Consider the following 14981-nt stretch of genomic DNA (forward strand, 5'->3'; position numbering starts at 1 on the left):
GTAATCACGCTACAGGTCGCAATTTTAGTCCGATCGTCACCAAATTTTGGGTGTTGATGCAGGTCCCGGAGGGGAAGAAGCGATGATCGGATAATATTCAGGGGTCGGAATAGGCAAAAAAAAATTATTTGGAGCAAGAGTTAACATTTTATTTCAAAGCGAATATCTCCGCTTTTGTACGGGGTATATCAAAAGCAAAACCTGCTGATGAAAGTAGAAAATATCACATTTGCAGCGATGTTAATTAGGTTGTCGTAGGTGGTCAAACAACAGATATATCGCAATAGTCGGTAATGCATCCCATTTGCCGATTTTTTTGTAATCACGCTACAGGTCGCAATTTTGATCGGATCGTCACGTTTTTTGGGAGTTGATGCGGGCCCCTCAGAGGAAGAAGTCTATTAAGTTTGGTGGTAGTCGGATAATATTCAGGAGTCGGAATAAGCAAAAAGCTTATGTGGAGAAACGTCAACGTTTTTTTTTCGTATGCGAATATCTCTGCTTCTGGTAGGAGTACATATTCCAAAAGGAAAGCCAGCCAATGAAAGAAGAAAAGATCTCCTTTATATTGATGCAAAGTATGTTGGCGTAAGTGGACAAACAACCGAGATATCGCAAAAGGCAGTAATATATCCAATCTTTCCATTTTTTGTTATCACGCCACATGTTGGAATTTTGATCGGATAGTCACGAAATTTTGGGGCTAGATGGGGCTAGAACCCTATTGCTTTTGGTGATAGTCAGATAATATTTAGGGGTCGGAATGGGGAAAAACTCCTGTGGAGACAAACTTTAATTCTTTGTGAATATATCGGCTTCTAGTAGGGGTATTCCAACGGCAAAGCCTGTCGATAGAAGAAGAAAATATTACCTTTACATTGATGTAAAGTAAGTTGGTGAATGTGGTCAAACAAGGGAGATACCACAACAGTCAGTAATGCATCAAATTCTTCCTTTTTTTGCAATCACGTTACAGGTCGTAATTTTGATCGGATGGTCACGAAATTTTGGTTGCTTATGGGAGTCCCAGAGAGAAAGAGGCATATGATGTTTGGTGCTAGTCGGATTATATTCCCTAAAAGAAATGTTTACCAGTGACAAGCTTATGCACAGGGGTAGTGGTGTAGGGTATCACATGGTCGGCCCCGTCCCGACTATAGCCTTTGCTCACTTGTTTAGTTCTCAACTGATGTCGTTAGTTGTGTTTACGGCGGTGCCGAGGTAGACGAAGTCTTTTACTACCTCAAAATTATAGGAACCAACGTCAACAGTTGGCCCGATCTCTATGGACGCATTGCGCGTCGACGCAATCAATTTAGTCTTCCCGCCGTTTACCGCCAGACCCACTTTAGCAGATTCTCCTTCGACCTTCATAAAGGTATCAGTTACTTCTCTAACTGAGCGTCCCATGATGTCTATATCATCAGCATAAGCAAGTTGATTGTGCCACTTCTTTTGACGTTTGCCTCTCGAATAATCTTTTCCAGCAGGATGTTGAAGAGATCACACGAGAGGCTGTCTCCTTGCCTGAAACCTCTTTTGGTACAAAATTCTTCGGAGAGGTTCTTTCCTATTTTAACTGAGGATCTGGTGTCAGTCAAAGTCATTTTACAAAGCCGAATGAGCTTTGCGGGGATACCAAATTCAGATATGGCCTGGAATACCTTTGAAAGTAGTGGGCGGTCGAAGGCTGCTTTATAATCGACAAAAAGGTGGTAGGTGTCATCTTGGCTGGGCGGTATACATTCAATACCACCTTCTGGGATTGGATCTGTGGTATCTTCATCGTTTTCGCTGGATACCAACAGGTTTGAAAAATGCTCTTTCCATATCCTGAGCACACTGTCTGTATCAGTTACCAAATTACCTGGCTGGTCTTTACAGGAGGAGGTGCCCGTAGCAAAGCCATCAGTTTGATGCTTCACTCTTTGGTAGAATTTTAGGACTTCATTCTGGCATCTGTACATTTCGATTTTTTCAGACTCCCGCTTTTCCATCTCTCTCTTTTTCCTGCGGAAAAGACGTTTCTCCTCTCTCTTTTTCTCCCGATATCACTCTCTTCGGTAGCAGCACGACACTGCTGATCATACCATGGATTCCTTGGTGGAGGTCTCTGGTATCCAAGTATGGATATTGCGGCTGTTTGCATGGGGTGGGCAACACTTTGCCATTGCTCTGATATGTTATCGGGATGAGGAGTGCTTTGATTAAGCAATTGGGCTAGTTGAGTGGAATATGCTGTGGCTATCTGTTGTGTTTGCAGCTTACCGATGTCTAACTTTCATGTTGTACCTGTTCGTACTTTGTTTGCTACGTTTAACCGGTTGCGTACCTTTGCTACCGGTATAAAATATATTTATACCCTATACCACAATGTGGAAAAGGGTATAATAAGTTTGTTTTCCCAAAAATTCATGTAACGCCGCGAAATATTCGTCGTAGACCCCTCATGTGGTATACCAAACTTCATATCTCGACGAGATAAAGCGATTTAGCGATGTGTGTCCGTCCGTCCGTCCGTCCGTCTGTCCGTCCATTAAAAATTGTAATCAAGCTAGAGGCCGCAATTATGGACCGATTGTCACGAAATTTAGTATGGAGGTCGGGTTTGGACCAGAATAGAACTGATTAGTTTTTGGCGATGATCGTGAAATGTTAAAGGGATGAAATGGACCAAAAACAAAATTTTTGCTCGATTTTGTAGCCGCTCTGTAGGTCGCAATAATAGTCCGATCGGCGCGAAATTTTAAACGTAGTTTTGGTTTGAGATGAAGAAGTAGCGTGCAAGTCAACGGTATGATCGGATAATATTTAGCGGGTTAAATTGATCAAAACTTTTGTGTGAAAATTGGTAAAATTTCTAATGCACATCTTATAACAGCTAGCCCGGAAAGCTAGTGCACAGGGATAGTGGTATAGGGTATCACATGGTCGGCCCCGTCCGACTATAGTCTGTTCTTACTTGTTTTGATATCACAATATATACCCACAATGAACTATTTTCGAAATGCCCTAAAAAGCACAAAACTGCATTATCAACAATATTTGAGGTACAAGTGCACAATTTTAGGACGAAAGATCTTCAATAAACTCACAATTTTCCCAAATATCAAATATGAGAGATATAGCGAATTGCATTGTGTATATATATTTATTTATTTATTAGGTGTATTCCAAAAAGGAACCTGATATTCAAAGGCAATTTGAAGATGTAGCAGGAGGGGCTAATCAATGTGAATTTTTCAATTTTCGAATATTTTGTAGAAATGTATCTATCTATATATATAAAAATGGTGTAAAAAATGTATAGTAATTCATAAAATGAGAACGGCTAGGCCGATTTCTGTACAATTTTATGTCAGTTATTCGTATTTTCGAGGAGAAGGTCTTTACGGAAGAAAATTTTGGAAAATCTCTCTGGAAAAGTCGGAAAATTGGAAAAATCGAAAATTGAGTTTTTGTATGAAATTTTATTCCTTAATAGCGAGACGAAGTTCGCCGGGTCCGCTAGTAATTTATATAATTGTTCCACAAACATCAAAGTAGGGACAAGGGAGGCTTCTCTTATATGAATGGATTCATATTAAGTTATTGATATGACCTAGTTTTTATCGCCGATTCCGAACGGTGTGTCCTAAGTTGCCACTTGTAGACACGTTTTTCATGGCTGAAATACTCAAGAAATATCACCAACATTAGAAAGGGGTATTTTGCCACCATTAAAAATTTGATGTGGCCAGGCCAGGGAATCAAATTCGGACATTCAGCGTGCAAGGCCGTTGCACATAAAAAATATAGGTCGTGGTGTAGGGTATCACATAGTCGGCCCCGTCCGACTATAGCTTTTTCTTACTTGTTTTTTTCTTAGTTTTTTTTTTTTAAATTTGTCAATATTTGTCAGCTTGCAAATATTTTATTCTGCTGTTTTTTGGGAAAGCCGAAAAGTGAGCATCATTCTCATTAACATGAGAATACTCGATGCTTAAAGAGTTCCGATTTTCACTAAAAATTCATAATTTCAAACACTGAAAAGCCAATTGATAATTCCCTTCGCCAGGATAAAATCATGATATTGGTAGCGATCAGTAAATTTTTCAGGGTATCAGTGTGTTTTGTAAACATTACTCTCTGTATAGAAAGTAATGATGAAGTTAAGCCACTCCAGACTTAAGCAATTAATTTCTCAATACAAATGTTCCTTTATACCAGTGTGATACATTTGTTATTTTACCAAAAAATACAAAATTAAATATTTTAAACATTTGTTTTGTTGTTTTATTCAGGAATTTATCTTAAACATCGTAAAAACGGAGTTATTTTTCGATTTTGAAAATGGATTAGCAATTATTGTATCAAGAGGACAATAAACTGACTAAACTGATGATCAAATAACTACAGGTCCCAGCTAAATAATCTACCAAATATTAAAGGGATATTTTCTTCAGAAGATGATTATTTAAATACGAAAGAGGATTTGAATATGAAATATAAAATGTTTAAGCATATCGCGGCGACAAAAAAACTTCATTCAGCAATACTAACTAATGCTGGTACACCAATTTCTAAACCATTCTTAAAATCGCAAAATTAAGAAGTTAAGATGAAATGTTTTGCCGATGAGCAGCATCACCACAGCAAAAAATAAAGGAAATCAAAAACCTCATCTTGAAAAAGTGTCCAATTTCACTCAGAAATCCCCATATGTACATTTTCTGACCTAGTCCGTGGTCGAAAAACTTTTCCACTTAAAATTGTGGACGATAAGGTAAACTGATTCATTCCATTTTAGTTCCGAATATTTTATGGTGGAGGGTATAAAAAGTTCGGCACAACCGAACTTAATGATTTTGTACTTGTTACTTCTTAATTATAGTTTGATAATAGCCTATCGCGGTTCGGACAAAGCAACTAATTATTTTATCTATATACAGTTGCGAAAACAATAATAACACCATCATGAACAACTGTGGAACAATATTTTATGTAGATACTAGCTCTGTGCCACCGTACTTATAACTCAATAAGGAGTAACTTAAGTAGTTATTTTTGTTTACATCATTTTGTAATGGGTTACATAATGACTAACGGATCCGAATTTTTCCTGGGTAAGTACGAATTTTCAAAACTACTTCCATTTTCCACTCCAATAGCAACCTTAATTCCGAATATTATTATTCTAGCTCTATCCGTTCGCCCAAATCCTAATTAAACCAAATTTAGTAATATTTAGTACTTTTCGTACACATGTGTGCACCTTTCCACATCCACCTTCTTATGTCAACCGTACTTGTTAACCTTGATTCTTACTCCTAACTAGGCGTTTACACACAGACAGTATTGGCAAGACAATAGCAAAGTTAAAAACCATTTTCACCAATACATTCATACTTTTCTCTATACATATTTAAAAATTTATAAATGTATTTGTGAAAAAGGTTTGTATTTTTGCTATTGTCTTGCCAATACTGGCATTTGTAAACGCAGGGTAACTTCAACCTTTAAGATTTGTCCGTTCACAAAATTTGAATTGGTACCAAATTTATTACATTTAGTACTTTTCGTAGACTTTTATTTCGTATATCCAAAAATTTGGTACATCTATTCCACACTCTATCAGTGATTCTCGTTCCAAATTTCAGAACTCTAGCTCTACCGGTTCTCCAAATACAAATGATACTATAATATATATTTGTTGCACAAACATCCCATACGGGACAAGGGAGACTTCTCTCATAGCAATGAGTGCACCCCGATTCATATATGCTCAATGATATGGGACCTACAGTTTATCGCCGAGTCCGAACGGCGTGTCTAAGACACCACTTTTGTAGAGAAGTTTTACATGTCTGAAATACTCAGGAAATGTCGCCAACATTACTAAGGGGTATTGTGCCACCGTTGAAAAGTGTTTTGATGTTGCCTGGCCGGGGAATCGAACCCACGACCTTATGTGTGCAAGGCGGCTGTGCATACCATTGCACCACGGTGGCACAAATGTTACCATATTTATATTTATAACCTTCTTATACTTTTCGTACCGTTCTAGTTCGAATTTCCAAAAACCCAGCCTTATCCGACCCCTACGGACCAAGAGTGACCTTCTCCCAAAATTTCAAGATTCTAGCTCCAGCCTTTTAGCCTGGGCGCTGATTATCAGTCAGTCAGTCAGTCAGTGAATCATCATTACTCAACTCTTTTATAAGTATACTAGCAAAATGCCCGCTACTTCGTATGCGGAAAAGGAATAATATTAAATAAAAACAAGTAAGAAAAGTCTATAGTCGGACGGAGCCGACCATGGGATACCCTATACCACTACCCTGCGAGTTAGCTTTCAGCAAATCAAAGTTTCTTTTGGACAAATAAGCTTATTGTAAGAAATAAATTTTTGGAGTCTGCAACCTTATTACATTAAGTTTAAATAACCATATAATAATTGTTCCACAAACATCACAGAAGGGACAGGGCGTGCACCACGATTCATATTACAGCAATAGTATGGGGCCTACTGTTTATCGCCGAGTCCGAAAAGCATGTCTTAAAACACCACCTGTAGAGAAGTTGTACATGGTGGAAATACTCAGAAAATGTCGCCAACTTTACTGTGGGGTATTTTGCCAACGTTGGAAATTTGATGTTTGCTGGCCGGGAATCGAACGCCCGACCTTCAGCGTGCAAGGTGGGTGTGCAAACAATTGTACTATGGTGGCACCAATAAGTAATTTTAGAACGGACATTTAGTCTGGACCTAATTTTTTGCATATTTTGACATATTTGCTAAACCATATGCAAGACTTTGTGCCCTAAATATACCATCGAATTGGCTGAAAGTTTGTATTAGGTATTCGTTCATCACAATTTTCGACCTGAAATTTATCGGTATAGGTCCAGGTCTTCATATAGCTCCCATAGAACCGTACCTCCCGATACCCGGTATTTTGAAGGTTGTGGCCTCAATATTAAACTGAAGTGGCTGACATTTTGTATTCAGTCTTCGTTTGAGGTAAAAAAACTTTCCCCCTGAAATTTGTCGTTATATGTCCACGTCTTCATATAGCTCCCATAACCAGAACCTACCGATTTTCTGTACTTTGAAGATTATGGTCTCAATATCCCTCCGAATTGTCTAAAATTTGGTATTAAGTCTTCATTGGGGGTATTAAACTTTCCATATGAAATTTGTCGGTATAGGTCTAGGCGTTCATATAGCTCCCATACAACGAAAGCTCCCCATTTTCGACATTTTGAAGATTGTGGCTCTGGTTACAGATTTCTCTATTTTATTGACTTGTCTGAAGTGAATTTCAAACAGAAAAATGTACACATAAACATTTTAGAAGATGTTATTGAAATATATGTAGCATACGAAAATATGTGAAATACAGAAATTTTCCATATGCAAAAATAATATTTGCATATGCATAATTTATACATTTCGCATATTTTTGCATATGTGCTATATTTCAATTGGAATTTAAGTAAAAGCCAAAAATATGCAAATTTTACAAAAATAGGTGTTGCATAAAATTCCGCTGTCTACATATCATTGAGCTGATATTAATCGGAGTGCTCTCATTGATATGAGAGAAGGATCCCTTGTCCCTACTGCGATGTTTGTGGAACAACTATATACTGTACATTTGAAGAAATATTCTTAAATTTGAAAATTGGCGTTGTTTAGCAATTTCTGCTACATCTATAAATTTTGATCAATTGGACAGGTAATATGATAGGGTTCCACGCAATTTGTAAGAACCGGGAATTTGTCTGTCATGATGGAGAAAATTTGTAGCATGGGAGGAAGATGTGGTTCTCTTCACAAAACTCATTATAACTTAGGTAGTAGGTCTGTTACCAAGCACACATATTATTGCAATTTTCATTAGAGGAAAGATCGGTAGTTAATTTTTCATATATAGGCGACTTTGCCGGTATATGGCCTCCAGGGATTCAAATATGGACCAAAAATAAAATGTTTTTATTTAGCATACAAAAGTAATGGTCCATTGCACCCGCTAAATAATATCAGATCATCATCAAAAATTGTAGGCATCTTCTTCGACCTAAACCCCCACCTCGTGCAAAATTTCGTGACTATTGATCTATAATTGCGACCTCTAGTATGCTTTTGATTACATTACAAGCAAAACACTCGATATATTAGGCTGTAACTCTGTTATCTGACCACATAAATCAACATAATTGGCATTAATTGAAAGGGCAAGAGTTGTCCTTCCAAATATTATTTATGTGGGCGGAATGCGTGGCCCAGGAATAAAGATATTACCGGTATATTAAAAATTTTCACAATTTTCACACAAAAGTTGTGGTCCATTTAACCCTCTAAACATCATCCGATCACCATCTCAAATTGCAAGCTTCTTCTTTGTCATATAATCTTACATTATTTAAAATTTCGAGGCGATCGGACTATAATTGCGACATACAGAGCCTCTACAAAATCGGATAAAAATTGTGTTTTTGGTCCATTTCACCCGCTAAATATTTCTCGATCATCACCAATAAGAATAGGGATCTATTCTGATCTGAACCCGACCTCCATACAAAATTTCGTGACGATCGGTCCATAATTGCGGCCTGGAGCGTGTTTACAATTTATAATGGACAGACGGACGGACGGACGGACGGACAGACACACATCTCAAAATCGCTTTATCTCGTCGAGATATGAAGATTGGTATACCACATTGGGGGTCTCCGACGAATATTTCGCGGTGTTACATGAATTTTTACCAAAACAAACTTATAATACCCTTTTCCACATTGTGGTATAGGGTATAAATAAACAATATTTAATATGGGGAACACTATAAGTACGAACTTCCGAAACTACCTCAATGCTACACTCCACAAGTAATCTTAATTCAAAAATTTCAAGATTCCAGCTCTATTGGTCCACCTAAATTTAAATTGTACCAAATTTAGTACCATTTAGTACTTTCCGTACCCATAAGTACGAATTTCCAAGACTAACTCAATCCTACAGTCCAACAGTAATCTTAATTCCAAATTTCAGGATTCCAGCTCTATTCGTTCACCCAAATCTAAATTATACCAAAGTTAGTACCATTTAGTACTTTCCGTACCCATAAGTACGAATTTCCAAAACTACCTCAATCTTACACCCCATAAGTAACCATAATTATAAATTTCAGGATTACAACTCTATGTGTTCACCCAAATCCAAATTGTACCAAATTTAGTACATTTAGTACTTTCCGTACCCATAAGTATGAATTTCCAAAACTACCTCAATCCTTCATTCCATCAGTAACCTTAATTCCAGATTTTAGGATTCCAGCTCTATCCGTGCACCCAAATCCAAGTTGAGTACTATTTAGTACATTTCGTACCCCCTAGGTACGAATTTCCAAAACTTGCTCAATCCTACACCTCAATAGAAATCTTAATTCAAAAATTCAGGATTCCTGCTCTGTCCGTTCACCTAAATTTAAATTATACCAAATTTAGTACCATTGTACCAAATTTAGTACTTTCCGTACCAATAGGTACGAATTTCCAAGACTAAGTCAATCCTACAGTCCAACAGTAATCTTAATTCCAAATTTCAGGATTCTAGCTCTATCCGTTCACCCAAATCTAAATTGTACCAAATTTAGTACCATTTAGTACTTTCCGTACCCATAAGTATGAATTTTCAAAACTACCTCAGTCCTTCACTCCATCAGTAATCTTAATTCCAAATTTCAGGTTTCCAGGTCTATCCAAATCCAAATGTTACCAAATTTAGTACCATTAAGTACTTTCCGTACCCATAAGAACGAATTTCCAAAACTACATCACAAAAGTAATTTTAATTCCAAATTTCAGCATTCCAGATCTATCCGTTCACCCAAATACAAATTGTACCAAATTTAGTACCGTTTTCAACTTTTCGTACACATGAGTACGAATTTCCAAAACTACCTCAATTTCAGGATTCCAGCTCTATCCGTTCACCTATCCGAAAATACTAATCCGAACTAAATTTTGTACAATGTGGTTTTGGTTGAACAGAAAGATCTCGAAACCTGGAATTTGGAATTAATATTACTGTTGAAGTGTAGGATTGAGCTATCGAAACAGCTGTGGAAATTCGTACTTAGGAGTACGAGATGGTACTAAATTTGGTACCATTTGGATTTAGGTGAACGGATGTAGGTGGAAAAATAAAATTTGAACTAATGACTACTGTTGGAGTATAGCATTGAGGTGGTTTTAGAAATGCATACTTATGTATGTGAAAAGTTCTAAACGGTACTAAATTTGGTACAATTTGGATTTGGGTGAACGGATAAAGGTGGAAACTTGAAATTTGGAATCAAGATTACTGTTGAAGTGTACGATTGAGATATGGAGGTGGTTGTGGAAATTCGTACTTGTGTGGACGAAAAGTACTAAATGGTATTAATTATGGTTTAATTTTGATTTTAGAGAACTGATGGAGTTGGAATCTTCACATTTGGATTGAAGATTACCGTTGGAGTGGAGGGTTGAGATATGGAGGTATTTTTTGGAAATTCGAACTTATAATGTACTAAATTTGGTACTAGTTGGATTTGATTGAACGGATTGAGATGGAATTCTGAAATTTGGAAATAAGATTTTTGTTGGAGTGTAGGATTGAGATAGTTTTTTGAATTTCGTATTTATGTTTAAGGAAAGTACTAAATGGTACTAAATTCGGATTTGGGTGAATAGATACAGGTAGAAACCTGAAATTTGGAATTGAGATTACTATTGGATGGAGTATTGAGATATGGAGGTAGTTTTGGAAATTCGTGCTTATGTGTACCAAGTGGTACTAAATTACTACATTTAAATTTTGGTGAACGCATAGAGCTGGAATCCTGAAATTTGGAATTATGATTACCGTTGTGTGGAGGATTGAGACAGTTCTGGAAATTCGTACTTAAGTGAGTTGGCGTTTAGTGTGGAGATAAGGAGGAGACTTTGGAAATTCGTACTTATGTATAGCATTTCCAAATTAAATGAAACCTTTTCCAAATTAAATGAAACCTTTTTTAAATCAAATGAAACCTTTTCCAAATCAAATGAAACCTCTTCCAAATCAAATGAAACCTTTTCCAAATCAAATGAAACCTTTTCCAAATCAAATGAAACCTTTTCCAAATCAAATGAAACCTTTTCCAAATTGAATGAAACCTTTATTTTTATTAAAAGAAAAAAGCCAGAATATTTTGAAAAGAGAAAGAAATAAAAAATTGTATGGTTTTTTCACCGATTTTTTACTTAAATTCTGATCTTAAGTAATGACATAAAAGTGCACCTCCCTGTATGTTTTGCTTCCTTGAACTTAAACATTTCATAATTTTTAAAGTTATAGCGGAATAATCCTAAAGAGAGAATTTAGTTTTAAAAAATTCCTAATAACACTGTGACACAAAATGAAGGCTAAAATCTGGGGCAGAGATGAGTCGAAGTTTCGAGTTATGGCCTGATTAAGTTTCTGCTGAAGACCATGTAAGGCATCTGAAATTAACGTTATATATTTGTTAACTGAAGACCCTAAACTTCACCAAAAACTTAATCACGCCATAACTCGGAAGTTCGACTCACGGCGGATCTGTTCTGCAGGATTCTTAATATACTCACCATGGGCTTCCAACCCCAAAAAGAATTATCTCTGCCCAAGATTTCGGTTCACAGTGTAATAACAGGGGTAATTGTAGTACCTAATGAAGTGGTTCACAATTTGCTGCTTGGGGAATTCTCAATGGACATGGTCCTCACATAATTGGAGCAGTCGCGTTGATTGAGCTGTTCGATACTATGCCCAATCACGTCAACGGTATTACGATCTATTGTCCGATCGCGTAGTACCACTTTGGCACACAATTTTATTTTTGAAAGTTTTTTTTTGGATAATTTTTATGTAATAACTTAATAAGTAAACGAATACACATAATGATAGAATTAAACCAATGTAATTTAAAATTTTGAATGCCATATTCAGCAATGTTGAACCCAATAGTAAAGGTATTTTCCAAAATAAAATTGTGTACCAGAGTGGTACTACGCGATCAGACAATAGATCGTAATATCGTTGACGTGATTGAGCATAGTAACCAACAGCTCAATAAACAGGACTGCTCCAATTATGTAATGAGTATGTCATTAAAAATTCCACAAGCAGCAAATCGTGAACCACTTCATTATGTAATACAATTATCCCCTGTTATTATTAGCAATTTTTAACCCTTAATTCTCTCTATAACCTTATTTGATGCTCAACACTTATGAAATGTTTAAGTTCAAGGAAGCAAAGCATGCAGGGAGGTACACTTTTATGTCATTACTTAAGATTAGAATTTAAGTAAAAAATCGTTGAAAACCCATATAATTTTTTATTTCTTTCTCTTTTCAAAATATTCTGGCTTTGTTCTTTTAATAAAAATTAAGGTTTCATTCAATTTGGAAAAGGCTTCATTTGATTTGGAAAAGGTTTGATTTGATTTGGAAAAGGTTTGATTTGATTTGGAAAAGGTTTCATTTGATTTGGAAGAGGTTTCATTTGATTTGGAAAAGGTTTCATTTAATTTGGAAAAGGTTTCATTTAATTTGGAAAAGGTTTCATTCAATTTGGAAAAAGTTTCATTTAATTTGGAAAAGGTTTCATTTAATTTGGAAATGCTATATACGAAAAGTATTCACTACTAGCCTAAAATAAAATGTCATAAAAAAAATTAACTGTTATAAAGGGGACATGTCCAAGCGTACGCATTAACTAAAATTTTTTTAATAAAGCTTTTTTCTACATTTTGATAATACAAACTCCGAAATTACAGCTACTTCGTTTGGAAAATAGGTATAAAATCTTCAAAATACCCGTACCGTTCTAATAAAACGTGGACTGAAATTTGGAATGGGGGTCATTCTTGATGTGTAGGGGTGCGATAATTCGGAAATTCGATCTTAATGTATACGAATAGTACTTAAATGAAATTAAATATCACTTAAAATAATACATCAAATTTTTCAGTGTTCACCATTTTCATATTAATATTAGAGTCGGCCAATCTCGTTCAATTGAAGGATCCGGATCACTGTCCTCGTTCAAAGGCGAATGAGTAACATCATAAAAACCAACGTGTGAAATTAAGTATACGCAGTTTTGTCAAAGAAATTACCGGTGTCCATTGAACGAGATAGTGATCCGGATCGTTCAATTGAACGGGATTGTCCAACTCTAGTTGGGCATTTTGCTAGTCTATCATATCAATACTTGTTAAGGCATAGATTTCGTATTGTAAAAAGGTAAAGTAAAGTAAAAAAGTTATCAGACAGCTGTGCTGACAGAAATATACCCTCTGACCATAAAAAGGAACAAATATAATAGTTATGCCGTATATAAAATATATTGATTTTAAAGCATTGTGGCGTTTTTTTTTATTGGGATAGCGTTTGCAATTTTGTTTTTTCAAAATAGTCTGGCTTAATCCCGTTGTTGTTGTTTTAATATTTTAAAACAACTATTTTATTAGTGGAAAAGATTTGGCATTGTTCGCCAAGGGGTAAGGCAGGGAATACTATAGTTTCGATCCACGCCACTGGATCTCATCAGTTCCCTTGTTTCTTGTTTGTGGATATTCTCCACCGAAGTTATTTTTCAATAACTTCTTCAACAAGAAACTTTTTATACCCAAACATCAATCGTCAGCTCGAAGTATAAAGGTAAGCGAAGAAAAAAGTTCAATGAGAAGTTTTTCCTTGGCAACCTCATACAACTCCGACGAAAGTGTCTGCGAAAACAATTCAAACCTCTTCCACTTGTATGTGTCGTCTAATTTAGACGAATGCACACACCAAAATTTGGTTGGTCTGCTTTACAGCAAAAACAACACACGTCGTGCCAGTGTCCTCAATTTGAAGCATTGTGGCGTTTTTTTTTTTTATTGGGATAGCGTTTGCAATTTTGTTTTTTCAAAATAGTCTGGCTTAATCCCGTTGTTGTTGTTTTAATATTTTAAAACAACTATTTTATTAGTGGAAAAGATTTGGCATTGTTCGCCAAGGGGTAAGGCAGGGAATACTATAGTTTCGATCCACGCCACTGGATCTCATCAGTTCCCTTGTCCTCAATTTGAAGCATTGTGGCGTTTTTTTTTTTTTATTGGGATAGCGTTTGCAAAACTTCTCATTGAACTTTTTTCTTCGCTTACCTTTATACTTCGAGCTGACGATTGATGTTTGGGTATAAAAAGTTTCTTGTTGAAGAAGTTATTGAAAAATAACTTCGGTGGAGAATATCCACAAACAAGAAACAAGGGAACTGATGAGATCCAGTGGCGTGGATCGAAACTATAGTATTCCCTGCCTTACCCCTTGGCGAACAATGCCAAATCTTTTCCACTAATAAAATAGTTGTTTTAAAATATTAAAACAACAACAACGGGATTAAGCCAGACTATTTTGAAAAAACAAAATTGCAAACGCTATCCCAATAAAAAAAAAAACGCCACAATGCTTCAAATTGAGGACACTGGCACGACGTGTGTTGTTTTTGCTGTAAAGCAGACCAACCAAATTTTGGTGTGTGCATTCGTCTAAATTAGACGACACATACAAGTGGAAGAGGTTTGAATTGTTTTCGCAGACACTTTCGTCGGAGTTGTATGAGGTTGCCAAGGAAAAACTTCTCATTGAACTTTTTTCTTCGCTTACCTTTATACTTCGAGCTGACGATTGATGTTTGGGTATAAAAAGTTTCTTGTTGAAGAAGTTATTGAAAAATAACTTCGGTGGAGAATATCCACAAACAAGAAACAAGGGAACTGATGAGATCCAGTGGCGTGGATCGAAACTATAGTATTCCCTGCCTTACCCCTTGGCGAACAATGCCAAATCTTTTCCACTAATAAAATTATTGATTTTATTTCACGAGCTTGCTCCAAAATAGGTGGAATCTGTAGGTACCATAATGTGGGGCTATACTAACT

The sequence above is a fragment of the Musca autumnalis genome, unplaced genomic scaffold, assembly GCF_047663935.1.
Source record: "Musca autumnalis isolate F117 unplaced genomic scaffold, ASM4766393v1 scaffold_1, whole genome shotgun sequence".
In the NCBI taxonomy this organism is placed as follows: Eukaryota; Metazoa; Arthropoda; class Insecta; order Diptera; family Muscidae; genus Musca; species Musca autumnalis.